General features: G+C 57.7%; 1 protein-coding gene across 5 annotated transcripts in view; it reads right to left on the bottom strand.

Annotated features, from left to right (window-relative positions):
- Nucleotides 1-27,667, bottom strand: part of Bcor (BCL6 corepressor) — a 120,262-nt gene that overhangs the window by 33,022 nt on the left and 59,573 nt on the right. For 4 of the 5 annotated variants that reach the window (XM_077793780.1, XM_077793783.1, XM_077793782.1 and 1 more), the window contains exon 1: nt 10,507-11,389. The exons of the other annotated variant lie outside the window; for it this stretch is intronic. The gene's annotated coding sequence lies outside the window, so the exon portion shown is untranslated. Of the gene's footprint in view, nt 1-10,506; nt 11,390-27,667 lie in introns of those variants that run through there. 5 annotated transcript variants of the gene reach the window in all.

The following is a 27,667-nucleotide window of genomic DNA, read 5'->3' as shown; positions in this document are numbered from 1 at the left end:
GTGCGCGCTTTGTGCAAGTGCTGAGGAGGCGCAGCGCTGCTCGCGAGCCAACAGCTGTCACATTATTTGCACTCGCTGTAAACAGCCTTCACATTCCCCCCTTACCACATAGTTAAAGCCAGACTAACAATCCACAGTTAGAGATCAAACCAACAACAGCAGCATTGTGTCTGCCTTCGCCTTCGCACCAAGCCCAGCAGCTGGCAGGTTTCTCCGGAACAAGGGACCCCCGCCCCCCCACCCCTCGGGGCTCCAGCCAAGGCCAGCCAAGGAAGCATGCGTTTGTCAGTGCTGTTTGTTAAAGCCAAAGAGCACCGCCATTTCGCAGAGATTTCTCGGTGGTTGATCAACCCTCTCCCAGAGTTGGTGCCTTCTGGGGGCCTGGAGAAGCAGGGTGGGAAGCGAGGTTGCTGGGACTGCCGGGACAGTCGGCCCACTGGGGGCTGGCCCGAGTGGGCCAGGCTGGGGTCGGGGTAGGGAGGCCCTGGGGCAGAGGCCAGGCCCGTCTGGGTTGGTGCAGCCACACCGACGGCCGCCTCTGGTCCTTCAGAAATTGCCCAACTCACGGAAGACTTACTGGCCGCCCCACTGATCAAAATGTCTCCTTTATGATTTTTGGTTAAGTTGAACATTTCCATAATCGTCATTATTAGTGCAAATTACACGCCTAATCGGTCCTTAAATAGATTTTAATTAAATAATCATACAAGGCTCATTTTATGACTTAAGAAAGGCATTACTTTTCGTTATAAACTTTCCACCAGGATACGGAATGACGACAGCAAGACAAATACTTATTCTTTGAAAATGACCAATAACCAATGAGCAGAGTAGCTGGAAACGGCCCCAGTTTCATTCACCCTCCAGGAGGGAAGGGAGACCGGACGCACAGCACAGCACAGCGACACAACTTTCCTCCTGGGGTGGGAGAGGGCATCTCTTCCTCCCAGGCAAGACTTCTGTCTTCTCTTTGGCCGGGAGAAACAAACCCCCTTACCCGACCGGAGAGATTCCTCCAGCTAGTGGCTTCTAGAGACCACTGCTCCCCACCCCAGTCTGCTCAAAGTCTTGCGCGAAGCAAGCAGGCCGGGCTTGTTAAATGCTGTGTAAAATGCTGTTAATAAAATAATAAATACAAAGGATGGAGGCTGCGGGGTCCACGGGTGTTTTGACTGGAAATGCCTTGGCACTTGCCACGTGTTTATGGAGAGCAGACAACTCCAGGATTTACATACTTTGGACATTTCTGTACTTCATTTATTCTTTCCTAAATGACGTAGGCCTCGAGCTATTTCAAGTTTGCATTTGTACAGAACTGTGAAATGCCTAGGAGTTTCTCCAATTAAACCAAGTTGGAAGTCAGACCCAAAGCTCCAACAGACTCCCTAGCTAGCAGCGACTCCACCCTCGGCCTCTCTGGCTGGAGAAAACAAACAGACCCTCCAGAACAATCCTCAGCCCTCGAGCTCCCCACCTTCCCCCCCCCTTCCTGGAGGGCCCCCAGGGCAAAGGTTAAGGCGTCTTCAGATTCCAGGCCCAGCCTGCCTACACGCTGTGGCAATCCCAGCAGCTATCCTGGCTGTCCGCTACCTCTAAAATAGGGAGCTCAAATGGGGGCAAAACTGCTGGCCTGGTAAAAGCCACTGCTCACACAACAATGTCAGCAAAGGCTGGAAGGCATTCTTTAGAGGGACCAGGGATTCGTGCCTACTGAAGCTCTTTCAGCACAAAGGCTTTTAGGGGAAGAAGGGAAAAAGAGGGAGGGGGAGAGGAGAGAGAAAGGGAGGGAGGGCTCCTGTTTCAGAGCAGGCATCCCCTGAGAGTCAAGAACCAAGTGTAGCTTCAATCAAACGCTGACTTCCCCTCTGGGAGTCGAGTAGGAAACCTGATCACAGTAGCTTACTACCGGCCTGGATCCATACAGGTCTGGTTTTCTTCTCATGCTAGTAATTTTTTTAAATACATATCGATATAAAAGAAGCAATCCCTGGCAGACTTTATTGAAAACCACACTGAGCCCTCATAACATCCGGACTTAATCCCTATCAAACAAACCACAGCACCTCAGGCCTCAGCAGCGGGCCACCCCCCTCTCACCTCTTCCAACCAGGTCTCTCCCCTCCAGACGCCCCCATCCCCTCCCCCAAAATAAAGACAGGAAGACTTGCCCAAAGCACCTAGATAGTGGTTCTGGAATCAATTCCTAACCATATAATGATCCCACTGGGGGGGGGCAAGTCTTTTCATATGGAATCCTTTAAAAGGCAGCATGCAAAGACCTGGAACAAAGGCAAAGAGGAGCCCACAGAGGCAGACTCAGAAGAGTACCCAGGGAGGGGCCCTTAACCCGCATCCTTGGTCCCTCTCTGGACACTGGCCTAACAGGTCTCCCAGAGCACGGGGTAGCAGGGAATGGAGGAGCAGGCTATAGGAACATGACCAGTTATTCAAAGCAATTATTAATCCTCGGGGCCTACTATGTGCCAAGTATTCCTCTTTGATCCTAAAGGTGGATAATTATTCCCAGTCTTACAAATGAAGAAACTTAGTGAGGCTCAGAGGCCATAAATAACTTGCCCCCAAGGTCACACAGCTAGTAAAAATGGGCCACGGTCAAACTCAGTCCTGGAGTTTCGGAGAGGAGCCAATTATGGGTCTAATTGTACCATTCAGAATCCCTATTTTCCCATACTGTCTCCTCAAAGAAGCTGGGAAGGCTTCTTGGGCCTTGTGCGCCCACGTGCAGAGCAAAAATAAATAAATAAATTAGATAGATTGTACTTAACACCTAAGTAACTGGGTCCACTACGAGCCCCAAGCCCAGTTTCTCTTACACCCGATCATCTCTGAGTCCACTTTCACAATCTCCCCCTACATCTTACAAGTCTCCCTACACGGAAATATCCTGGTGTGAGGCCAAGGAACCCAACAAGGAGCCACTTTCCCTTCCTAGCAGCCCACAAGAGGCAGGGTAGGTGAGTTTGCCACTCCCAGGCCTCCAGAAAAGTGCTGGCTACCACCACTGGGAACTTGGGGCTTGCCACCCTAAGTTTTGCCACATAAAGCAATAAATCAAATTATCTAGATGGAGCAAAAGCCCTTTGGAAGGAGCTCCTACACCTACCTCTTCTAGGGTTGAAACGAAAACCCCCAGGGACCAAAGTGGGTGGGAGAGGGAATTACCAGACAAGTGGCTTGCAAGACGCACGCCCTGGTGGACCCGAGCGTTCCCACAGAAGGCGAAAGCCCGAGGCGAGCTGGGGAGCGGGGTGCCCTTCCTTCTCCCAACCTTTCCTACGAAAACCCTTGGGCGCCAAAGCTCAGGGCCCGACTTTCCCCACCTACCCTATCCCCAATTTCGAGGTCTGCCCCAGGCTTTCAGATGTTCCAGGGAAACTACCTACACCCAAAGCCGCAGGCTCCACTGCAGAGGGCCAGCTCCAGCTCGGGTCAGCGGGGGACCAACCGGGGCACCGGACGCCCCTGCGAGCTTCCTGGCCCGGACGGCTCCCTCCCAACAACGTCGAAGCTCCGGATGTGCGAAATGGCCCCGCGGCGCGGCTCCGCGGGCAAGGGCCTCGGTGGCGAGCGGGGTCGAGGGGCACCCGGCACTCACCCGCTCGAGGGCGGAGCACGCCCCTCGGCCCGGCTGCCCCTGGCTCCAGGCCAGCCCTCCGCAAGTGGCTTTCTTTCTCTTTTTTAAACTTTCCAGCCTCGGCGAGCGGGCCGAGTTTCCAGCCCGCCCTTCCACCCAGCCCAAGCAGGGCCTCCCGACCCCTCCCGGAGGCGACCTCCCGCCCCGGGCACCGCTAGCCGGCGGCCCGGACAGATGCCTGCCCCCGTCCACCGCACCCCACCTCACCCCCGCCTACTTGGGCCACCTGGAACCGGAGGCTTCCCGGAGCGATCGCCGTCCAGTCAAGCCAGCGGCCACGGCGTCTAAAGAGAAACTCTCCTGCATCTCCAAGGCGCGGGCCTGCCCGCGGCGCGCGTGAAGTGCGCCCCACACATTGGCGCTCTCTCCGAATGGCCTAACGCTTAGGAAGGGGGAGGGGGGAAAGCGAGGCGGGAAGGGGGAAGGGCTGCCTTTTTTTTTTTAACTCTTCCGAGGCAAGAGTTTTTGGTGTCCCTAGCACGATTGCAAATGTCCCGGCAGAACAATAGAAATGGGGGGTGGAGAGTGCAGGAAATGGTGCTGGAAGACCACTATAACCTTATAAACCTCCTCTTCCCTTGCAGTCACTATTGGCATGGAGAGACCCCAGTGCCTGCCCCGCAATAGTGCCTTTTTAATAACTTTTTCCTAAACACGTCCCCCTCCCCACTTTATGAAATCACGAGGGCTAAGATCGCTCCCAAAGTTGTGACCTCCTGAAGCTCCAGCCTCTCACCTGCTCTGCCCCGGGCACCCTGACCTGGCTCACCCCCTCCCCCAACAGTTCCCGGGGTTTGCACCTAGACAATAAATTTAGTTTAATTTAGCTTCCGGTCTTTAATTTTAGCAGGTCTCCTTTTTGCATGCAAATCAATATGGCAATTACCATCTAAAAGCTCGCCCAGCCCCGGGTCAATGTAAATTGATCATTGTCCGCCTTCCACAAAATAACACCGGGAGTCTGTGGTGCATAATGAGATTATACTGGAAACTGTCTTTTAGATCACAAATTATATTTTATGCTGTCAGGATCTTCTCCGAGTGGACTTTCCCGCTTGTCTAATCACGGGGAGCCCAGCCCGTGGGTACTGGCTGGGGAGACACGACTCTGCAAGAAAACCAAGTGAGAATCCGCGTTTGTGAGACCCTCGACAGACAGCACACGGAAAGTGAGCCTGCGCCCCGAAAGGGGCCTTCAGAAAAAAGCAGCAGAGCACCGTTAATGAACTCCCACCCAGCAAAAAGTCAGATGGCCCTTCCTGGGGAACACGTTGGGGTTACCAGAGAAAGCCGTCGGGGTAGCATAGGAGATCAGCGCACGCCCCGGGCCAAGTGCTCGCGTCGGAACGCGCGACAGGGCCGCCACCCGGGAGGACCAAGGAGGCCCCAACAGTCCTGCAGGGCGGATTCTCCGGGCTTCACCACCTAGGCCTCAGCGGCACGGCTGACTGTGCAAACGGAATCCCGTCGGCCATAAACACTGGCAAAGAAACGGTCGGGCCATGGTCTCCCTCCTCTAGTCCGGGCGAGTCCCCCACCAGGACCGATCTGGCGACACTGGCCGCCCGGGATCCCAGGCAAGGAAAAGGACCTCCCTCACCCAGAGCACTGCTCTCCCGCCCTTCAGCGGCCCCCGGGGCACGGGTGTGACCCCGAGGCCTAACAAAGGGCCTTCAGAGCTCCTTTCGGCCTCAGGCAGGCGGGGGAGGGGTGGGGCACGGCGGACGAGGCGGACCCACGCGGTCCCCGGCCCAGCCGAGTCGACTGGGCCTCTGGGCCTGGCGCCCTCGAGGAAATCAGCAGGGTGGCATTGTCAGGGGCTGGCGGTCGTGCCTGAGGACTATCCCGGGTTTGGGGCGGCACTTTGGCCACAAGAGACTGCAAGCCTCCGGCCAGCCCGAGGCCCAGCCCTGCCCCGCCCGGCCGGGGCTCCACCCAAGTGCGGTCTTCCCAATAAAAGCTGGAATTCCCGGCTGGGCTCAGACAAAGAGGGACCGCGGCAAATCGACGCCGCAGGCAAACTAAACCCTAGCTGGAGTTTACATGCGCGTCTGGGGTCACCCAGGCGCCTGCTAATCCACCCTACACTGGCCTGCCAGCACGGTGTCCCCCAGCAAAAACAAACAAACAAACAAACAAACACAACACAACAGACCCAAATAAAAGCATGTCTGCCTTCCCTTTAATTCCTCCCAGGAGCCACACGTTTTTCCATTGGTCTTTCCCAGTCTGCCAGGCTCTGCCTCACCTTAGCCAACAGGCCCCAGCAGTGCCACATCCATTCCTGGAGGCCACAGAGTGGCAAGCTATCCCCTTTTCCTCCACCATCCGGCCATTCAAGGTGAACTTCAAATCTCTTCGGAATCCCTCCTACCTGCTTGGCACACACCCTCACCCCCTCTTGTATTAGACAAGAGACTCCATCCTTTGGGAGCTGCTCTGCCCCTGGTTCCTTCCAGCCAGAAACACTATTTCCTTGTGAATGAGTGTGTGAATGTGGTTGTGTGGCCTGCACTTTTGTATCCACATTGGTCTCACTGGGCAGGAAAGTCTCCGTCAGGCATTGAGGGTGTTTGGTCATTCAGCCTGTGCATCTAAGCATGGGTGTATGCATATGAATGCTTTTTGTGTTTCCAAGTGACCCTCCTCACACCTTGAAATGGACTTTTGTTTCTGGAACCCACTTACTGAAATTCTGCCCCAGTTTCCAGCTCAACAAAGTTGGACTTTTCTTAGAACATCGCCATACATCTTTGCATTTGCACACCATATTTACATTTCTCTTGGCCGGTTCTTTATCTCTTATGGATCTCTTGTTCCATTTGGACATTGGAGTCCCAAGTGTCTTGATTTGTCTCAGCACCTGTCATTCAGGCACATGTCTTAATCTGAGCATTCCTGTCCAACATACGTCTCCTTATACTACTTATGTTTTTCTTGCTTTGCCTATATGTGGCTCATGCCCAGGACCAGCCAGTATGGGTTTACCATTTAAAAGTAAATAGAGGATCCCTAGACCACAAACCCTTAAAAGAAAGGTAGGGGAGAAGAGCGTAGAATTAGTAGCAAGTTATTGATGTATAGGGTCACACAATTACCAATTAATTTCAGACTCTGGAAAGAACTAGACTAATGTGTGCAAAGTTGGATTAAATTTTCAGATCAATTCACTATTAGCACCATATGTATATACAAATGATGGATCTCCTAACAACACATCAGTGTCCAGCCCAACTTGTATTCGAAGTCTGACTCTCTTGCATACAAGTTCACAGTTAAAAGTGTTTATTTATACGGACAACTCAAAGACACCCCCCCCCCTCAGGGCATACCTGTACATTCTGGCCTGGCATTTCAGGCTCAGGTTCTTAGTCTGCAGCGCTCAGAGGCCCCACCCTACTAGAGCTCTGTGCAGACCATCCCTCACTTGAATGCCAGCAAAAATTCTCTCTTGGGAACATTGAGGTGTACACATCTGCATCTCCCAAACTCAGTTCCTTAAGCGAGGGTGCCCATTGTGTGTGTTCACAGCTCCCCCACTGACAAGTATCCGGTCAAGCTAGATCATTTAGCAGCTGCATTTGGTTTGTATTAAGATACAGAGGATGCACCAGGATGTGTCCAAGCACACACAGAAGAGAAAGGAAAACCCTAGGCCTAGATTCCTGACTCCTTTCCCCTGGGGGGCTACTCGGCCTCCAAGAATTTCTACTCGACTCTTTGCTTTGCACCCCTTCCCCATTACACTACCTCTACCCACCTTAAAGGGTTAAGACAAGCAAGGGGGGGGGCAGCCTTCCTTCCACCCAGCTCTCTGGGCCCGAAGGCTAGCTCGCTCACTCGCTGCTCGCGGGAGTCTGCTGCCGTCTCCGCGTCCCCCCCCCCGTCCTTCAGCCGGGAGGGAGCCTGCATGCCTGTCTAGACCGATCTATCACCGGCACACCAACAACACCCGCGAGAGCGCGGAGACCCTGCCCAGGTCCCCCGGCCCGCACGGTTCACGGCGGACAGACTCCGGGGAGCGTGACGGAGCCTGCGGGGTGGGGGTGGGGGACTACAGACGCTGGCCGCCCAGAGCGCCCGGCGGGTGCTCCCCAGCTCCTGCCCCCCGCGCTCCCACCAGCCCGGCTGCCGGGGCACAGTCACAGCTCTGCGCGCTGGGCAGTCCTATTTTTATCTTGTCTAATCCCAAACTGGGCGGGGAGCACAGGCGTCGTGCTTAGAGAACAAGAGATAGGCGAGGGAGGCGGGGAGGAGCAGCCAGGCAGCGACGCGAGCGGGAGCGAGTTAAAGACACAGAGGAGGCGACCGTGAGCAGGAAGAAAGAGCGGGCTGCGCGGGCCTCGCGGCGCCGCACGCAACGCGCCGCCCGGCGAAGTTACACTCGCCTCCCTGCGGTCCCTAGCTGCCCGCCCCTCCCCACTTCCCAGCGCCGCTCTCCGCAGCCAGGACCGCGGGGCCCCGGCCTGTGTGGGAGGCGGAGGCCAGGCCGGCCCTGCAAAGGGCTGGAGAGAATCGCTAATGAGCTGTGCGGCCCATTGATCCAGAGAACACTTCCTAATTAACTCTCAGTCACCTACTGGTGACAGCGCCTCAAAGGACAGCGTTGGGGCCGGCCAAGCCCCAGCCCCGACCTGGCGGCGGAGCGCCCAGCGCCCGAAACCCGCGCGCTCCCCTAACCACCCTGGGCAATTTGCGTGCGTGGCGGTGTATACCCGCACGCCGAAGGCCAGCCTCGGATTAGACCTGGACGGCATATTAATCATAGCTTACCCCCCACTTCCTCTACGCGGTGAAATCGTGCCCAAAATAAACACTAGAACCTACACTGCAAAGCCCAGACCAGACCAGATAACAGGTCGGGGGCGGAGTGGGAAGGGTCGAAAAGGGAGCATATTCTCCAAGTGTCCATGCACAGGAGCCCGAGGCTGACAATTAAAATGCCTTCCACACAAGCAGTTCTGTTGGCAAAACCGAATCCAACACCTCTTAAGGGTAGATTTCGGTCCGCGGTGTCCGTTTCCAGTGCCACAGGAAGTGTCAGATGGCTAGAAATACCCAAGTCTGTCTGCGCTCACCACCCACCACCTTCTGGGGTGGGCCATTTCCTCCTCATTTTTACTCCCAGGCCTTTTAAAGGGTTTTTCTCCAAGGGGTTACCCCTAGAACCAAACACCAGTACCCCTTTCTTCTCCCCTAGTCCCCTCTCCAGAAGGGGAGGAAAAACAGCCACAATGCTAAACCAGGAGCTGTCTAGTCTAGACGCAGTGAGGCTGTGCGAATACCTATTTGAAGCGCGTTGGTTTCTTTTTAAGGTTTGTTTTTAAATACACATAACCCTCCTTCCTCAGTCGCTCTTCCATTCCCCCAACCCCCACACTCTAGACGCCGGCGGCGCGCGTCCCCGTGCGCGGGCACTCAGTCTCTAGCTGGAGACCGCGGACTTTCTGGAAAAGATTCATTAACAGCAAATTAAGCCTCACCCGGCCTCGGCCTACACGCGGCCAGGCACCGCAGTCTTCGGGACCCGGGTACGTGCCCCTCGAGCGTTCGGGCGGCGGGAAGCCCGCCGGGACCACGCGTGCCTCGAGCCGACCTAGTCCGCACACGGCGCCCCGAGGCTCCTTTCGTAAACAGCAGGCGCTCGCCGCCGCCGCCGCCCCGAGCCCCCGAGTTGGCTGAGGCTCTGCGGCGCAGCCTCCCGCCCGCTCCAAGCGCGGGCCCCGCGGCGCCTCGCCCTCCCCGCCTCAACCGAGGATCGCACCCGGTGCGCAAGTTCCTCTTCGCGCTGAGCCTCCGCGCCGCACGCCCTCCGAGTGGGACCAACTTCCTCCGGCAGCAGACTTTCACACGCCCATCAGCGCTTCCCACCAGACTCCCCACTGCCCAGCGGAGGGCCAGGTCTCCCCGCCCCACCCCCCCCCGCCGCCCGCACACAGGCACATTCTACACCACCCACCCCTGGGGGCTCATAACTTCAACCTAGCCCACGACGCCTCGGCGAGGGTGGAGGCGGCAGGGGGCCGCGGATTACAATTTTAAAAGAACATTTACAAAACAAAGCGTCTGACCTGGCGGGCCGACCGGCCGAGTGGGAACCCCTGGCTCTGCACAATTTCCTAGTAGTTTTTTTTTTTTTTTTAATCCACGTGATCCGAGCTTTGGGGCAAGCCAAGAAAGGAAAAAAAAAAAAAAAAAACCGGGACTCCCCTCCCGAGTTGCGCGGCGGCGACAGGTCGAGCTCGACTCGGCCGGAGGCGCCCGCCACACACCCTTGCGCACGCACACGCCGTCGTTCCACTAGGAAGAACGATCGGCCCCCGGAGAGGCGAGACCAGGCGGCGGAGGCTGGGGGTTTTTACAGTTCTTTCCCGAGTCGAAAAAGAAAGCAGACGGGAACCCGCCACCCTCCCCTTCCTGCTCTCGAGCTAACGCCGAGCCGAGCTTCCCAGCTTCCAGCCCAGTTCCCCCCCTTCACCCGACAAGCGGCGCTCAGCGGCGACCGCGCTCCCGCGCAGACACACACAGGCTGCAAACTTCCACTCTGCGAACTCCCTGCTCTCCTCCCAGCCCCCCGGGAGGCGGCAGGCCCCCAGCTGCGCCCTCCCTCCCCGTTGCCTACGCGGGGCCGCTTAGGTTGGCTGCATTTCTAATAACTTACAGCTATGAAATAAAAACGAAAGCGAGCAATGAAGCTAAGGGAAAGCGCGAGGCAAAAGGTTCGCGGGGTACGCGAGAGTCGGAGAAGAAACCCGCGACCGGCGGGGGTCCCAGGGGAGGGGGCCGACTGCAGCCCGTGGCGCGCCAGCCCGCCCGCGGCCTCCCTGGGGAAAGGTGTTCCGGGCACTGACCTGAAATCCCCAGTCGGGGAGTAGGCAGGGAGCCTGCGATCCGGCGCTTTGAAGTTTTCCCCGGAGCAGAGTCGAGGCGGCAAGGAGGAGCGGGGGTCGGCTGGGTGGCTGGGAAGTGGTGTGCGGGGCTGGGGGTTGGCGACGCTAGGGAGCGGAGAAGGAGCCGGGCCGGGGAAGCGCAGCGAGCAGCAAAGTTTGCCGTCCCCGGCTGCCCGCAGCCCGCTCAGGCGCCGCGCTCCCTCGCCGTCTGCTGCCAGCCGGCTGCCCTCGGGGTCGGCCCCGCCGAGGGGTGGGCTCTCAGCCGCGTGGGGGTGGGGCGGGGCGGGGCGGGCTCCAAGCCTCAGGGCAGGTGGCGACAGCCCCGCGCGAACCTCCGGGCTCCCGCAGCTGGACTGGACTCCGCCTGGCTCAGCAGCTCCCGCGCCGCCGCTGCCGCCCGCGCTCGGGCAAGAGCCCCAGCGCCATGTTGACGGTTCGCCGCGAGCGCCCGCTCGGGCTGGGTGTGTGTGTGTGTGTGTGTGTGTGTGTGTGTGTGTGTGTGTGTGTGAGAGAGAGAGAGAGAGAGAGAGAGAGAGAGAGAGAGAGAGAGAGAGAGAGGAGAGAGAGAGAGAGAGAGAGTGTGTGTGTGTGTGTGTGTGTGTGTGTGTGTGAGAGAGAGTGTTGGCCAAGTCGTCCCTGCGCGGCGACAGCGCGGCTTGGGCTCTCCGCCCGGCGGCTCTCGGGCTCCCCCTCCGCCGCCGCCCGCCTAGCTCCCGCTCTCGGTCGCGGTCTGGGCTCCGGCGCGTCTCCCCCGCAGCCGCCGAGCTCCGCCCGCGTTCAGCGAGGAGCGCAGCTCTGCCTCACCTTGCCGCTGGGAGCCCGGGCTCCGTCTGCAGCCGCACGCCGCGATCCCAACGCGTCCCCCCTCCCTGGTTCCCTCCTCTTCCTCCTCCCCCTCCCTCCGCCCGCCCTCCCTCCCTCCCTCCCAGCAGCCGCCTCCCCTCCCCCCGCAGGCGCAGCGCTCGGGCGACAGCCGCCGCCTCCAGCTCTCGCAAGTTTGAGCTCCCCCAGTCTCTGCTCTCCCTCCGTTGCGGCGCCTCCGCGGTGGGGTTTCGGGAGGGGTGATTCCCCAGGAAAGGTTTGCCCGAGTTTCCCCGGCCGTCATCGATTCCCAGGCCGGTGCGTCGGGGCCTCTCCACGTCCGTACCCCGGACCACCTGGGTGGCACCCCCGTTGTCCCCTGCCGTCCCCTCCCCAGCTCGGGCCGACTTGGCTGCACACACCCGGCCAGGACGCACGTCCTGGGCGAGCCGGAGACCGACTTGGGCGGCGGCGGAGGCGGCGGCGAGGGCGGCCCGCAGAGCCCCAGCCGAGGGGATGGGGGCTGCGGGGGCAGCTCTCCCAGGCGCGCGCCGAGACTCCCCTTGCTACCCAGAAGGCCAGTGGAGGACCGCAATTACCATAAAGCGCCTCGCACTCCGCTCAGCCAAAGCTGTCAAACCCCAGCGGCAGCCGCCACTGCCGCCTCTCGCCACCAGTGCTGCGCTCTCTCGGCCTCGCGTCCCCTCCGAAACCCAGCAGAGCCCAGCAGTGCGCGTCTGCGCTCACCCCCACCCCAGATCGCCCCTTCTTCCCGAAGGAGCTCCTTCCCATTTTGGTGTCCTGAGCTACCTGAAAACACCACCCGGGGCAACAGTGGCTGTTCCGCCCTAACTCCGCGGCCGAGTTCCCCGGACGTTTCAATTGTGTGGGAATTGTTTAGAGGCGGGGGGGGGCAGGGGGAGGCGTAGGGAGCAGCTCTTGGGGACACCAGGAGGCGGGGGAGGGATAGGGGAGCGGAGATCCGACAGAATTTTTCCCGTTTTTTCGGCATTTCAAGGTCTGCACCTCAGATGGTTGGAGGGTCTGCCCTGGTCCCTCACCCTGGCTCCGAGAGATTATCTCCCGCGTTTTATTTTCCTTGGCAGGGAGCAACTTTTGGCTTACAGCGTTCGCCCCATAAATTTCCACTCGGTAACGTCGTGCTGATCGGTGCTCGGCGGCGGCGTACAGCCTGCACCCGCAGCAGTTCAATTCAATTGACACGTATTGAGCTTCTCCAGCGCACCCGGCGCGGCGCTGAGCGCGGGTGGGGTGGGGAGGTGGGGGCAGGCGGGCGGGGGGGGGGAGCGGAGAAGCAAGGTTCCGGCCTACCCCTAGCGCAGAACCTCAAGGGCGAGCGGGAGCCCCAGTTCACAAAGCTGGCGGGAAGGGGTGAGAGTGGGGGAGGGGTGTTCCGGCCTAACTGTTCCCAGACTGGGGGCGCGGACGTCGAGGCCAAAGGTGACCCCCGTTGGGCTGCTCACAAGGGTCTTTTATGCTGGGAAGGGGGTGGGGTGTCTGTTCTGCCTAAGAACAAGATGATGCAGGCTTGATGAGAACATAAATCCGAAATGGAGGTGGTTTGTAAATCCACACGGAAAGTTTTTAAATATCCTGGAGTGTCCCCATGCCAAAAATAATCAAAAGCATCTCAAGTTGATTCCTAAGTCAAGGTCAAGGCCAAAATCAGCTCTAGCTAGCAGATATTTTCCCTTTTAAAAAGGAGACTATTGACTGGGGCTGATATTGGGTGCGATTTTATTCATTCTGTTTTAGTTCTCATCACATAGTTATAAAAACAGCCATTCTCAAAGCAGAAGTGAAACATCTCTACCGTTTGAAACCCGAAACTTGGGCAGAATTAAATCTTCATGCTCCAGAGCTGCTTGTAACAACTGATGCAAAAGGCAGGCGGGGAAGGGCCCCTGCGAGCAGTGCCCAGTCGAGCTGGGCCGCGAGCAAGCGCTTCCAGGACCCGCGCCTGCAGAATGGAATGCATGTCTTTTTCTTCCTGGTCTTTCTGGGGTGGACATCTCTGAAAGCTAACCCACACATTTTTTTTTAATCTCCAGTAACAAGCAGAAAGACACCTGGACTATTATGCTGTAAAGCTATTTTTTATAAAGACATTTTAGGGCCAGACATTAAAAGTTATTAGACTGAACGCATACGAGTTAGAGACACAGCTGGAGAAAAGGCCGCTAGTTGTGTGTTGTAGCAACATTTCTTTTTGAAGCGACTCCTTTTATTCAAAACAAGTCTAAAATAACTGGGAAGGCTGGCATTGGGGATTTGTAGGGGAACTCTGTGTATGCGGTTCCAGGCGAAAAGGCCGCTGGGCTGCTGTGGGCTGGGCAGGAGAGCTGGCCTGGGCGAGTGCGGATCGGTGCCAGGCCCTTCCGGCTGGGTTAGGCCGCACCACAGAGGCCCTGGCCCAGTGCCTGGCCACCTTTTCTCCCCTCCCCTCATCTCCCCAACTCTCCCCCCCAGGCACAGGCTTTTCCCGGAGTTTCTAGTGGCATATAACAGTCCAGAACTTTTGGAAAATCCAGGAGCTGACCACGGAGCTTGCTGCTTCTCGGACTCCTGTGGCCTCCCGGGGCTGCTGACAAAGGGGCCTGTTTGTCTAACTTTAAGTCCTAGAGTTAAAATGAATGGAGGGGGGTGCTGTAAATGCAAAGGGGCCCGTGGTGAGGGCTGACTGCAGGAGAAATTTGATGCTGTAGACAAACAGGCCAGTAAATTCGCCTTTGACTTAATTTGCAGCATTCACCCCCCACGCCCCCCTTTTGCAAAGACTCTCCCCTCCATGGTATATTGCAGGATGGCCTGGTGGGATTGAAGGGCTTCTTCTCCATCTCTTAGGGATACATTTTCCAACTCCATGGGATTTTTAAAATATCGTATTAGGGGAGTCCTAAGAGGCATGAGAGGGGAGATTGACTCACTGGGAATTAAAACGTGGGATTTTCCCGAGGTGCCCTAAGGCGAAGGAAAAGGGGGGGGCAGGATTACACCTATTGGCCTGGTTAGTTGGAATTGTTCTGGGAAATAGAGGCAGCAAGAAAGATCTTATGGCCCCTCTCAGGAAGAGGTTGCAGGAGCTGGGGACTCGGCTTGCAGTGTGTGCGGGCGTCTGGCCCTTTCCCTGCTCCCTCCTCCTCTGCCCTCCCAGGAGCCCCTCGGGAGCTGACCTGGGGGTCAGGCCGCTATACCAGGCACTCAGAGAGGGGAGGATTTCAATAAAAGCAGAGGAGGAGGCGGAGAGGGAGTGCAAGAGAGGGGAGGCCGTGTAGCCAGTGGAGAAATAAAGAAATAAGCGCAGAAATGAGAGGTGCTTGGAGGGGGGGGGGCTGCCCCTCCTCAACCAGCCCCATCCCCATGAAAGGGTCCTGTGGTTATAACATATGGCTGGACCTCAGGCGGAGGCCGCTCTGCTACTCCAGGTTCTGCAACTGGGCAAGCAACTTGGAGCTTCTGGCCACAGGCCTTGCTGCCCTTTGCAGGTCGGGTGACTGTGCAAGATGTGCCAGGGCCTCTTTCACACCTTCAGCCATGCCCAGGCTTGGGGGAAAGGCCACGAATCCTGTGTTGAGGTCCTAGCCAGTGTTTTGGGGGGGGGCACCCAACATTGTTGGGGGGCATATTTGTAACAAAGTAGAATGGACATCCTAAAAGCTCTCTAGGCCTCTGACTGCCCTCCTCTGAGGCTGTTCTCTGGCCTAGGACACTCCATATTGGAGTAATGGGAACTTTTGGCATTTGAATGGGTATACTTTGTTTTTTACTTTACAAACTGAGGTAGCCTGTTACTGTTTAAAAACACCCAAACACTCACACCTACAGTCATCTGGTCATTTTGTAAAAGAACTCTGGGCTTATCCAATGGTACTTTAAAGATACACTGGCTCACCCTTCCAAGCACAGAGCATATATCCTGCTTCCCTTTCCAAATTCATTTGAGGTAAAGATGTGAGACCCATCCTTGTCCCAGGGATTTAGCTGATCACGAGTCATCTGAAGATGGCTGCTTCCAGGGCAGAGCACTGCTGAACTTGGGGTTCACCATGTTAAAGATGGCTGCTCTTTCTTCTACCTGGCCTTTGGAGGGTCCTTGAGTGTTTGGGAGAAGAAGGGCCAAAGAGTTCCTGGTTCACAGGAACTGTCTGGATTGGATTTGTGTCATGACCTGAGCTCCTGGGACTCAGGCACGTCTACACAGTGAGGCCTGCAGGGTGGTTGGGTGCCAACTGAATGGGCAGAAAAACAGGAGGCTTCTGGGAGGCCCTGTCTCCTGCATGGCCTGTCCTAAGTTTAAGAGCCTTCGAAGCCGCCTGGAAGGCCGGATGCTCCTGCAGATAAACCCGGACGCCACGTCCGCGCGGGTGCTTATTTAGCAAGGCGCCTCCTGCGCATATTTTACTCGGCCAGGGGGCAGTGAGTGGGAACCGCAGGGAGAGGGGGCGGGGAACCGTCAACTACTCGCCCTGGGACTCAGGTTGCTGGCCTCCAGCCCCAGCCATTTTGTATCCAGCTTCCCTCCTCCACTTCCTCGGGTCCCTGCGGAGGCTCACCAACCCGGGGCCCTTCTCGGGACTGGGGTGTATGTGGGGGGGGAGAGGTTTGGAAGGCTCAGTCTGCCCCTCATCCACTGCAGGAGGGGAAGGGAGGGCCAGCAGATGGAAACGCGGCGCTGATCTGTCTCTAAACACCTCGGAGCTCACCCGCCTCCCTCCAAAGCCGGGCACAGAGGTGAGTGGCCCAGGGTGGTTGCCTTGGGAAGGTCGCAGCCAGGAGCAGACCTCTGGGCTCCTGCAGAGCTGGGGATTCCAAAGAACTTAATCTGCAGCACACTCTACCCCCTCCCATTCCACCTCCCGGGCCACTCAGTTCTGCCTCGGCCCCCCAGCCTCCCCATCCCTGCTTCTCCAGCGCCTTAGCAGCGGTGGGGCTGCAGGGTGGTTTCTGTTGCGAGGCCTGACAGAACCTTCTGTGTGCGGCGGAGGGAGGAGGCTAATGCATAATGCACAGCGCCTGGAAGCCCGGCCATTAGCGGCCTGTCGGTGACACAGACAAACGACTGAGAGGGAGGAGATCCAGCTCGCTCTGGAGTTTAAATATACCAGCGTGGAGGGGAAACGCCATGATTTAAAAGTGTGTGTTTGCAGACACTCGCATATATTTTAATGATTTCCAGCAGGCTATACGCCCCAGCCTTGTATCCCCCCTCCCCAAAAGGGGAAAGTGTATAGAGGAGGAGGGATGGAGGCAGGAAGACCTCAACCCCAGACCCTCCGCCGGCTTTTGAGAGGTTGGCAAAGGCAGTGCTGAGAAAGCGAGGCCTGGAGAAGCCGCTGGAATCAAGGCCATCCTGTGTGGTTTTGTTTTTTTTCCTTAAAAAAAAAAAAAAAAAAAAAAAAAAAAACTGGCCATGGGGCCTTCCAGCCTCCACCGGACCCTCTGTGCTGTTCTAGAAAGCCCCGGGGAAAGAATAAACCTTGCCATCCTCCCTTCCCCCCAGGAGCCCCCATTTTTGAATCTTCCTTTTCTACTGACAATCCAGAGACCTCCTTCCTGCCCGTTTAACACACCAGTGTTTTTTAGCAATTAAGGCGAGAAGGGGGTGGGGATAAAGATAAGCCAATTTTTTTTTCCGCCATGCAAGTGTGAAAGATAAGATAAGGCTAAGCTGGGGCAAAGCGGCTGCTTACAACCTCCCCTCAGCGATTTTGATCGGTCACTTCTTATCTCGCCAAAATGCTCCTTTTCGAAAACTGCATCAAAAAAAGAAAAAGGCTGAAGGAAAGCATTTTCATTTGGAAGTGACATTTAAAACCCACCTCCCCTCCATCAGCTACCCCCGCCCCACTGGCGAGGCTCCCCAGGAAAAGTCGCACCTCTACTGCAGGGTTTCCGGGCTTTCTCGTGGGGGGCAGGATTACTAGTGTAATTAGGCTGAATAAAACCAGGGATGCGTGATGAGCATTTATCCTGCATCCAACCCAAGCTCGAAGCCGCGTTTTCCTTCTCTTAGTTACTGGTCCATGTTTGTTTCCCCATCGCGCTTCTGTGTTGAAACTGAGTAGGTAGTTATATTTGGGAGGGTCATATAACTATGTCAACATGAGGTGGTTGTTAATGTGAAATAATAAGAAACTCTGCTGATTTTTACAGGCCCCTGTAAAGGGAGGAAAAGGCATCACACGCCCCAGAATCCGACAACTCTAGCCCAACTGGACTCTGCGGGAGTTTGAAGAAATCCTTTCCCCCCTGACACAGGAATCTCACGAAGGGGTTTCCGGAAGACTTTGTATTTGCTGAGGAAGGTTTCAGTACCGAACTCCAGGCCCGCAGGGCGGCCTGCGAATTCCCCCCAGCTCAGCTGCTGGCCCCAGATCGCAGACATCAAGAAGGGCCTGCCCCCAAACCAAGTTGACCCAGCCTCTGCCCACCTTCGGCTCAGAGTCTTGAGGCTCCAACCCGCCCCCTCGGTCCCCATCCCAGGTGCCATCCTTGGAGCCCGGCGTGCAGCGAGTCTGCTCCCTCCGGCCAGGCTGCAAGACCCAGAGCCCGGGGCCAGCCACAGACGGACCGTCCCCGGGGAGCCGAAACCGCCGAGCGGGGAAACCCCTCCTCTAGCCCTTCCCCGAAAAGCCTGGCCGCGGCGTAAGCGCTGAGCGAGCGGGCATCCGCTGACAGCCGGGCCTCACGTAAGGCCCACACGCGTCCCATTAGTCAGCCCGAGTTCCCCTCGGGCAAGCCGTCTGGCGCGGCCCCAAGGCCGGGCGCGGGCGGGGAGGGGGTGCGTGGCCGCGTCAAGCGGGGGGCAGGGGCGCGGGGCCGGGCCAGGCTCGGTTCCGCGTTCCTGGACCCGCGGGTAAGCTGAGCCGGCGGGGCAGGCCGCTCCCTGGCTGGCGCCGGGGCGCCGAGCTGCGCTTCACGTGCCCGCCATATCAGCGGCGGCGGCGGTGGCGAGGAGGGGGGCTGGGAGGCGCGCGGCCGCTCCTGCGGGGTCCCTGGCCCCCGCCTCCCGGCTGGGGGCTGGGGGCTGGGCCGGGACCACCCCGCGGCCACCATCCCCGCGCAAGCCGACAGCCGCGTAGCCAGACACCCAGAGGCTCCCAGGACACCGCTCCGAGAGCTGTGCGGCGGCAGCAGCCAGGGGAGGGTGCTCCTCGCGGCCGCCCCGGGAACTTCCCGGCCGCCCCGCCGCCGCCGCCGCCGTCACGGGGGCCGGAAGCCCTCGCGCCGCCCTGAGAGGCCTCCGCGGGCCCCCAGGGCTGTTGCAGACGAGGGCTGGCCGCACGTCACCCCTGCTCCCTCCTCGCCACAGGCAGACAGTCCGCGCCCTGGGGTATCCCCCATTTAAGCCAGAGGACCCTCCTCGCGGTCCGGCGAGACGTCCCTCAGCCACCGCCAGAAGCACGCCCCCGCCCCCCTCTCCAGCCCCGCAGCTGGGACCGGAGGGGCGCGGAGCCGCCACTCCGGCCGGGCAAGAACACCTGCTCCCGGGCCCTGCAGCTGGGCGCGTGGTGCCGAGAGAGGCTGCCTACTGTTGTGTGCAAAGATCGCGGAGAAGAAAATGGGGCTCCGAAGCTCTGGGCCAGGAGCAGCGGGGTCCTGGGCCACCCCCCATCTCCCACCCTCTCTGGGCGATCAAGCCCAAAGCCAGAAGGACTGCCTACGACCCAGGTCTCCTTTCGAGGGTCGAAGGGCCACCACCCTGGGATCCAGCTTCTGGCCTTAAGAGGTCGTCCGCAAGACAGATGGGGGAAAACCTGTTTGGGGATCCTTCCCAGTGTCAGTCCCCGCTCCTCCAACCAGACACTCATCTGCCCCTCGGCTCCCCTAGAGCCACGGGCGGGGAACGGGAGTAGGTCAAGGCGGCACCAGCACCTCCCCCCGCCTCCGTCCCCATAGGGACATAGAGTCTGGTACTGGGCTTCCACTTTGCCACTGAGCGTGGGGGAGGACAGATGGACCCCCCCATCCCCTCCATGCCCTGACGAGCCCGGGCGGTCCAGCTAACCTGCGCGGCTGGCCCTGCCCCCCCCCCCCGCGTCCCGCCCTCCCCGACTCTCCTGGCCCAGGGCCCGGCCGGGGAAGGCGTTGTTTTGCCAGCGGGAGTCGAGCGAGTGCGCAGAGAAAAGCCTCCCTGCTCTAATGAGAGTGCACACAGCGCTGCAGCGAGGAGGATGATTACCCGGCGGGCGGGGGGCGCGGGCCCGGGCCGCGGGCGGCGTGTGCGGTGGCCCCGCGGGCCCGGAGTCCCCGCCTGTCTGGCTGCTAATCGCACGCTTTCTGCTGTTACGGAGGCAGGCGGGAGCCGGCGGCCGAGCCCAGCGCCGGCGACTCGGCGGGTGACACGGAAACATGGCGCAGCGCCCCTCCCCCGCCCGCCCTCCCCGCTCTCCCGCCTCCCGCCTCGCACTTCCTCCCGCCCGCGCGGCTTTTGCAGTTCTAATGCTCTGCTTTCGGCCTGGCACCATTACGCTAGCAGCCGCTTCTCTGCGGCCCCGCGCGTCTCTTTCCCCTTTGTTTTCGGGGTCTATAGAAAACGTTTGCTTTTGTCCTGAGCTCTCGTTAAACCAAACTTGTGATGGCAACGGAAGGCAGTGAGGGCGGGGAGGGGCCCGGGGATTTTGGCAGCAGTGGACCAGAGCGTGGTGGAAACTTCTCTCGCTGGGTTCCCCACCACCCCGCCTTCCTCCCCTCCCCCACACACAGATCCGCCGCCCGGCGACGCTTCTCCCCGAGAGGCTCCAGCACTCCAGGAAGGAGGTCTGGGACACAAGGACTGTGACCCTGGGTGACCGGCCCAGGGTGCGAGTCTAAGCCCCGAGTTTGGGGCACTCGGTGACCTCGCTCCTTGCAGCCTGGACTTGCCTGCTTCTCCTTCCCTTTGGTCCTTTGTATCTCAGTCGGTGGAGAAGAGGAGGGAAGAGAAAGTGTTTCTTGTGTGTGGTTTTTATTTTAAGGTTTTACTGGAATCTCTCACCCCCAACTGCACAGCCTCCTCCTTTATAGGATCTAGGGCGAGAAGGGGGAAACGTGGACTGTACCCGGGAAAGGATCGAAAACCTAGCCCTGGAGGCTGGATCGTACTCTGCTGGCCAGCTGGGCCACACTCAATCGGGTGGGGCGACCCTGCAGAGTCGGGGAGGCGAGGGTCAGGTCCCTAGATTCAGAGACGCCAAACCTCCCTCCCTCGGGGCGAGAGAGCAGGATCCCCACCACCACCACCACCCCCTCCACACGCGCGGCGCGCTCCCTAGACCGTCGCGCACGCCGTGGCTCTCCGCACCAGAGCTGCTCAGGCGGCAATTTTTTAAGCCTGCAATTAAGCGAGGCGTCGCCGTGTCCTCTGCTAGTGTCGATCCTGTCAGTCGCACATGGCCTTGGTGCTCCGGTCCGAGGCCCCGCGATTAGTCACAGGCTCGCTTCGCTCCTTCCCTAATCCGCCTCTGCAGGCAGCCTGGGGACGCGGCCGACTTGGCGGCGCTGGCAGGGAGCCACCGCACGCGGGGCGGGCCGCCTGGCCAATGCCAGCCCCACTGTGCCCTAGCCGGCGCGGGCCCCAAGGTGCGGGCTTGGCGCCCCCTCCTCCCTTACCGCCCCCTGGATGGGGCGGCGGCGCCCCTCCTCCTCCCGCCCCTCTCCCGGGCCTGCGAGATCTATTTGTGTGGTGTCATTTGCATAAAAATAGGACAAGTGTTTCAGTGCGTTCGAACGCGGGAGGCGAAATCCTTATTGATGTGTCTGTGTGGAGCCTTCGGTTGTCGGAGCGGTTTGATTTAGGGTGTTTGTGTTGCCTTCTACGAGAAATGAGAGGAAATCCTGCGCAACGCCTACGGCGACCAGAGCCCCCTGGAGCACCCCCCTCTGCGCGGCTGGGAACGGTGCACGGCTTGGGCCCTGGCGCGCCGGGTCCACAAGGAGCAGGTTGAGGGCCAGGCGGGCGGCCCATTATGACTCATAAAACCGGGCGGCCTAATCACCAGCTGCCAACCCATTTACATGCGGTGCTTCCCAATGCTTCTTTCGCCCAGGCCCGGCCTCCCGCGGGTTCGCCCAGGACACGACTAGAGCCGCCCAGTGGGAGCTAATCAAGTGGCCGCTCCTACCCGTCGGCAGCCCGGCCTCCCATCCTGGGAGACCCCCGCTCTCTCTTGGCCTCTGCGCTATTCGCCAGCAACTCTTCAGCTGGGACAAATAGCTGGGAGGGCGCCGGCCTCGCGGAGCCAGTAAATCAATCATTAACTCCTCGGCGAGGCCAGGCCAAGGGAGGGAGCGGTGGCCAGAGCCGAGTCTGCAGGGCGAGCGCAAGGGGCTGGAAGGCATCCACGTGCTTGCCAGCCAACAGGGTGCGTGAAGGCAGGTCCCGCCAGAACCTCCCGGTCCCTTCCAGAAGCCTCCGCCCTCAGGGCCTTTCAGGCCCGCACCTTGCCTCGCCGGGCAGGTCGGGTTACTGCGCGGCCCTTGGGCGGGCTTGAACATTAACGAGCCGCCTCGGGCCTCGCGGCCTGTTCTCCCCAGGAGAGTGTGCTGCGCTTGGGCAAGCTCCTCGGATCCGACCGGGCTCCTCCAGGCTCCAGCTTGCCAAAGCAAACTGATCGCGCCCGGTGTCGACCAGGGTCCCTGCAGCACCCTCTCCGCCACGGTGGGGCCGGCATTGAAGGGGTTAAAAGCCCCAGTTGGCCCTGGCTCCTCGGCGGCGTGGAGGAAACGCTGATCAAAGTGCCTACGGGGAAGGAAACACATGCACAGTGGCACCCGGGTCGGAGCAGGCCGACTGGAGACCGCTCTGGAGCCGCTCGCCTCGACCCGCTTCCCACACTCCCGGGAACACGGTCGCAGCAGCGGCGCTGGCCCGCGCGATTCACCCGGCGGAGCTCTGCGCGCCGCGGCCGAGGAGGAGGAGGGACCAGGGGGCGGGAGGCGAGCCCGGGCTGCGCGCCAAGAGGCCCGGAGCCGCAGATTAGTCACCGCTCGGCTCGGCGCTCACGGGTGCGCCCGGGAACCGGGAGGGCAGGCGTCGGCCCCGCTCAGCCGGGCTCCTGGGGCCTCGGCGCCGGTGCCCCCGCCCCCACCCCCGCGCGCGCCTGGCGCGGCTGGCTTGACTCTCAGGAACTCGCGCAGCCGAGATCCACTTGTCAGTTCAAGGGCAGGACAGAAACTCTGCAAGCTGAGTCTTGCGAACAGGAAATTTCTCATTGGCAAGGTGCTGCCCATCCCCCACGCCGGCTTCAAAACAAAACAAAACCCCGGCGCGAGCGGCCAGCGCGCCCAGCCTCTGTCGGCCGGGCCCGAGCCCCTCCGCCGCCTCGGCGACCCCCGCTCCTCAGCCCCCGGCGGGGGATCCGAGAGCTCGCCGAGCCCCGGGCCCCGAAAGCAGGCAGCGCCGGCGGCGGCGAACACACAGGCCCAGCGGACGGGCTCGGCTCGGGCCCCGCGGAGGGTGATCGGCTGCCACCCTCGGGGCCGAGGCAGGGTCGGGCGGGGGCGCGGAGCCCCAGAGGCCCCGCGCCTGCTCGGGCGGTGAACCCCGCTGAGCGGTTTGGCGGAGCTGCCGGGGGCCGCCGGGTCAGCGGCTCCCCGGAGGGGGTGGGGGCGGGGAGGCTGCGCGGCGCCGCCGACTCGGCGAATCCCGCTGCGGGAACCCGGGAGGGCTGCGAGCTCGGCCTGGCAAAGTTCCTGTGGAAACTCCATGTTTTGAAACTCCAGCGGCGTCGCGGAAGGCGGGGGAGAGGGGAGCGCGCGGGGGCGGCCTGCACCCGCGGGTCGCGCCCCGCGAGGGGGCTCCGCGCCCCCTTCCAGTCTCCCGGGAAGTCGGGAGGGCGGGGACGACCGGCTCCCCGAGCCCGATCTTTTGTGTTCCCCTTTTTCCTCCTCACTCTCAGGGAAATGTATAAACCCGTTTTATTTATTAAATTCAGCCAGGAGAGGAAGGCTGCCTTTTTAGGGACCCCGATGTTCAGGGTAATTTCGTATTTGACACATGTAAATACTTAGTACTCTCAGGTAAGGTCAAATTATTTATCATCTTAATTTATATTTCAATAGGCCTACAATTTAGAGGCGCGAAATGCCTCCTTATGAATCATTATGGTCTATTAGGGGAAGTAATGTATAAACAGCACTGTTTGGGAGGGAATCACTTATGTTGACATTTAAATGGCTCCTCAATAGTTAAAAAAAAAAAAACATTCGAGTGCCTTTGATTAAATGTACAATTTACAAGACCATCAGCAAAGCCATCAGGAATATAAATTCTTCTTGGGATTTTTATTTATTTCCAATTTTTAAAAAGCCTTCCAGGACGTGTAATTTTAATCCCTATGAGAAAAATGTACAAATTTCAGGCGAAAATATCATTCTCCTCTCCCCCAGCTAATGTCTTCTCAGGGAACCTCTAGGACGGAGCAAACTCCGCCAGCAGGTCTCCCCACCTGGGGGGGGGGGTAGGTGGCTGTCCCTCAGCGACAGAATCAACCACTTTTTAACAATATTCCAGAAACGGCATAGCTTGCCTGCTGGTTTCCAACCTTCTGAAGGCCTGTGTTCAGCCAGCTATCCTGGTATCCCCACAGCACCCAGGCCAGGACTTCTCACAGTTTGTGTTTTTTTTTGTACCAGGGATTGAGCTCAGGGACACTCAGCCACTGAGCCACATCCCCAGCCCTATTTTGTATTTTATTTAGAGACAGGGTCTCACTGAGTTGCTTAGCGCCTTGCCTTTTCTGAGGCTGCCTTTGAACTCGAGATCCTCCTGCCTCAGCCTCCTGAGCCACTGGGATTACAGGTGTGCACCTCCAAGCCAGGCTCCCACAGTTCGAAGTCATCCTACATCTGCCACATAATCCTCAGAGACTCTTCCTGACTGTTTCCACCCACAGCCCCTGTCCTTTCTTGCGGAGAGAAGGCTATGTTAACCCAGGGCTTCTACAGGCATGCACCACCCTTGCCTGGTCTATGAACTACTCATTGAGGGGACCCCCTCACCCCCATTGCATTCATTTGCTTGAAGCATCTCCCATCTTCAGAATATCCTTCTTTAACCCCACATCTCCTGCCCTGGCTCCCTATTTATCTGTTTCCTTGTACAGCTATACTTTGAATTTTTTACTTTATCTGTCAGTCAATCCATGGATCATACCGGGGATTGAACCCAGGGGCGCTGTACCACTGAGCCGCAGCCCCAGCCCCTTTATATTTTATTTTGAGACAGGGTGTCATAATGTGACCCAGGCTGGCCTTGAACTTGCAACCCTCCAGTCTCAGACTCCCCAGTGGCTGGGATTGCAGGCTTGTGCCAGCCACCATGTCCGGCGACAGCTGCACTTTTCAAAAAATGTGTCTCGGTCCATGTGGCATTTCTACTTCCATACTGGTATTCACTCTAAAAAATCAGCTAATTTCGAAGTTATTCTAAGATATTGGCTAAATACAGCTTTGTTTACAGGAGCACAAGTTCAGGAAACACCTAAATGTCCAGTGATGATATTGATACAAAGCACACAATGGAATCTTCTATAGCTATTCAAAAAGTGAAGATCTTCTCTGTGTACTGGTATAGAAAGACCCTCCAGGGTGGATGACTAAGGAAAACACATAGTTATGTTACCATTTGTATAAAAACAAACACGGGGAACACTAGATCCTGTTTGTGTGTATATTAAAGATGTCCGACACTGCTGGCCAGCATCCCCCAACTGTTCTTTGCATACAACACACTGCACAAGCTGTTCTGAACTTCACCTGTGAAACTTATTGCTACATCTTGCAGTTGGAGTTGCCTGTGTTTGTTTTGAGACAGGGTCTTGATCTGTTGCCCAGGCTGGCCAGGAATTCCTGGGCTCCAGCAATCCTGCTGCCTGGGCCTCCTACTTGGCCTCCCAGGGATTCCAGGTGTGGGCAGCCTGCAGATCTTTTTCTATCCTGCAGGAGATGGACCTTGTCTTGCAAAGCTTGTGGAAATTCATTGCATAGATACGTTATTTACCAAGCTCTCTAACCCCTACCCCCTGATCATTCTGCAGAAAGTGCTCAGGGTCACCAGTCACTTCCTCGTTGCTAGGAGTAGGAAGGCCTCGTTCTTTCCTGCCTTGGCCTCTCAGAGGTACTGAGTGCCCGGCTACTCTCCACTTGAACTGGTCCCTCTTCGTGGCTCCCAGATGCCCAATACATATGCTTTTCATCCAAGCTGCGAGCCTCTCAGTTTCCTCTGGCTTGTTCTCTGTGCTCTACCGGTTGCTTGGGGTCTGAATGCTCTCCTCCTCCCCAGCAAACTCACCCAGGCTGACAGCTTGAAATACCACTCACTTGTTGATGACTCTTAAATCTGCCCCCCCCCCCAGCCCAGTTCCAGGCCACCCATATCAAACTCCAGGCCCCATATCTCCACTCGGCATCCACATCCAGCTTGGTAAAAATAGCTAACATTTACATAGCGCTTGTTAGGTGAGCACTTTATATAAATTGACTATGAATTCTTACAACTCTCATACAAGGTAGGTGGAGTCACTATCCACATTTTACAGATGAGGAAATGGAGACACAGAGGTTTTAGAACATTCCTGGAAAAATGGTGGCTCTAGGATTCAAATCCAGGCAGCACTCTGTCCAGAGTCAATGTTCTCACCCCAATCACCCGTACTGGGGGTTGAGCCCTGGGGGGGCTCTACCACTGAGCTACATCCCAGACCTTTTAAATGTAATTTTGACACAGGCTCTCGCCGAGTTACCCAAGATGGCCTTGAACATGTGATCCTCCTGCTTCACTCTCCAGAGTACCTGGGATGACAGGCATTTGCCACTGTGCCCAGCTCAAAGTCCATGTTCTTAGCCATTCCACAGAATCCTCATCAAGAATGACCTCTCCTTGCCAGGTGTGGTGTCACATGCCTGTAATCCCAGCAGCTCCAGAGGCTGAGGCAGGAGGATCACAAGTAGGAGGCCAGCCTCAGCAATTTAGTGAGGGTCTGAGCAACTCATTGAGACCCTGTCTCTAAATAAAATATAAAAAGGGCTGAGGATGTGGCTCAGGGGTTAAGCACTCCTGGGTTCAATCCTCGGTATCAAAAAAAAAAAAAAGGAATGAGTTCTCCTTCATCTCCCACCTCCCCTTTTTCCACTCCGATGGCAGAGTTAACTGTACTTCCAAGTGTTCACCACTAGACATACTTCTTCCCCTTAGATCCACCTTAGGCCAGGCCCCCACCTTTTCTTTGCTGTGTTATTATCCCGGGTTATTATTCCAGCTGGTCTGTATGCCGCCATCATTGCTCTCCTGCAATCTACCTTCTGAATGGCACTAGAAAGTTCTTTCAAAACTATGTCACAAGTCTGCCAGGTGTGGTGGTATACTCCTGTAATCCCTGCAGCTCAGGAGGCTGAGGCAAGAGGACTGTGAGTTCCAAGCCAGCCTCAGCAAAAGCAAGGTGCTAAGCAACTCAGTGAGACCCTGTCTCTAAATAAAATACAAAATAGAGCTAGGGATGTGGCTCAGTGGTCGAGGGCCCCTGAGTTCAATCCCAGGTACCCAAAAGAAAAAATATGTCACATGTCACTATCTCACTAGTTCTCATTGCACTTGGAAGGAAACCCAAACTCCTTCACAAGGCCACTGGTTTCCCTGCCGCTTTGTTCCCGCCGATGTGTACCTTACTCTCTGAGAGGCTGAGACGCAGGACTGCTGTCAATTCCCAAATAGATTATTTTTTTTTCTTTTTCTTTCTTTTTTTTTTTTTTTTTAAGCAGGGACTGAATTCAAGGGTGCTTACCCACTAAGCCACACCCCCAGCCCTTTTTATTTAGAGACAGGGTCTCACTGAGTAGCTTAGGGCCTTCCTAAATTGCTGAGGCAGGCTTCCAACTTGCAATCCTCCTGCCTCAGCCTCTGGAACAGATGGGGTTACAGGTGTGCACCAACCTCGCCTGGCTCCAAAGAGGTTCTTGAGTTCTTCCCTGGTCAGTCTCTATGTTCCATATGGGCAGGGCATGCCATCACCACATCCTAAGCTTGCATCCATTACCAGCAATAAGTACATATACATATAATGTTCTCAGAATACTGTTTCTGGATATATCTGGATCCCGACAATAGAGATGCAAAAAAAAAAAAGACTTGATAAACAACTATCAAGTGCTCAACACATTCATATTCTGTATAATGGGGCAGAGAAGAAACCAACTTCAAAAGAGCAAGATGGTTGTAAATTTGGGCTAACGGGCAGGGGAGGACCCAGATGTTCAGGAGGTGGACCTGTGACTCTGCCAAGTGACAGAAATTGGGAAAGTAAAATATGAGGCTGGGGTAGCC

The sequence above is a fragment of the Urocitellus parryii genome, chromosome X, assembly GCF_045843805.1.
Source record: "Urocitellus parryii isolate mUroPar1 chromosome X, mUroPar1.hap1, whole genome shotgun sequence".
NCBI lineage: Eukaryota > Metazoa > Chordata > Mammalia > Rodentia > Sciuridae > Urocitellus > Urocitellus parryii.
Note: the sequence above shows the minus strand (reverse complement) of the source record. Positions and strands in the feature narration are given on the sequence as shown.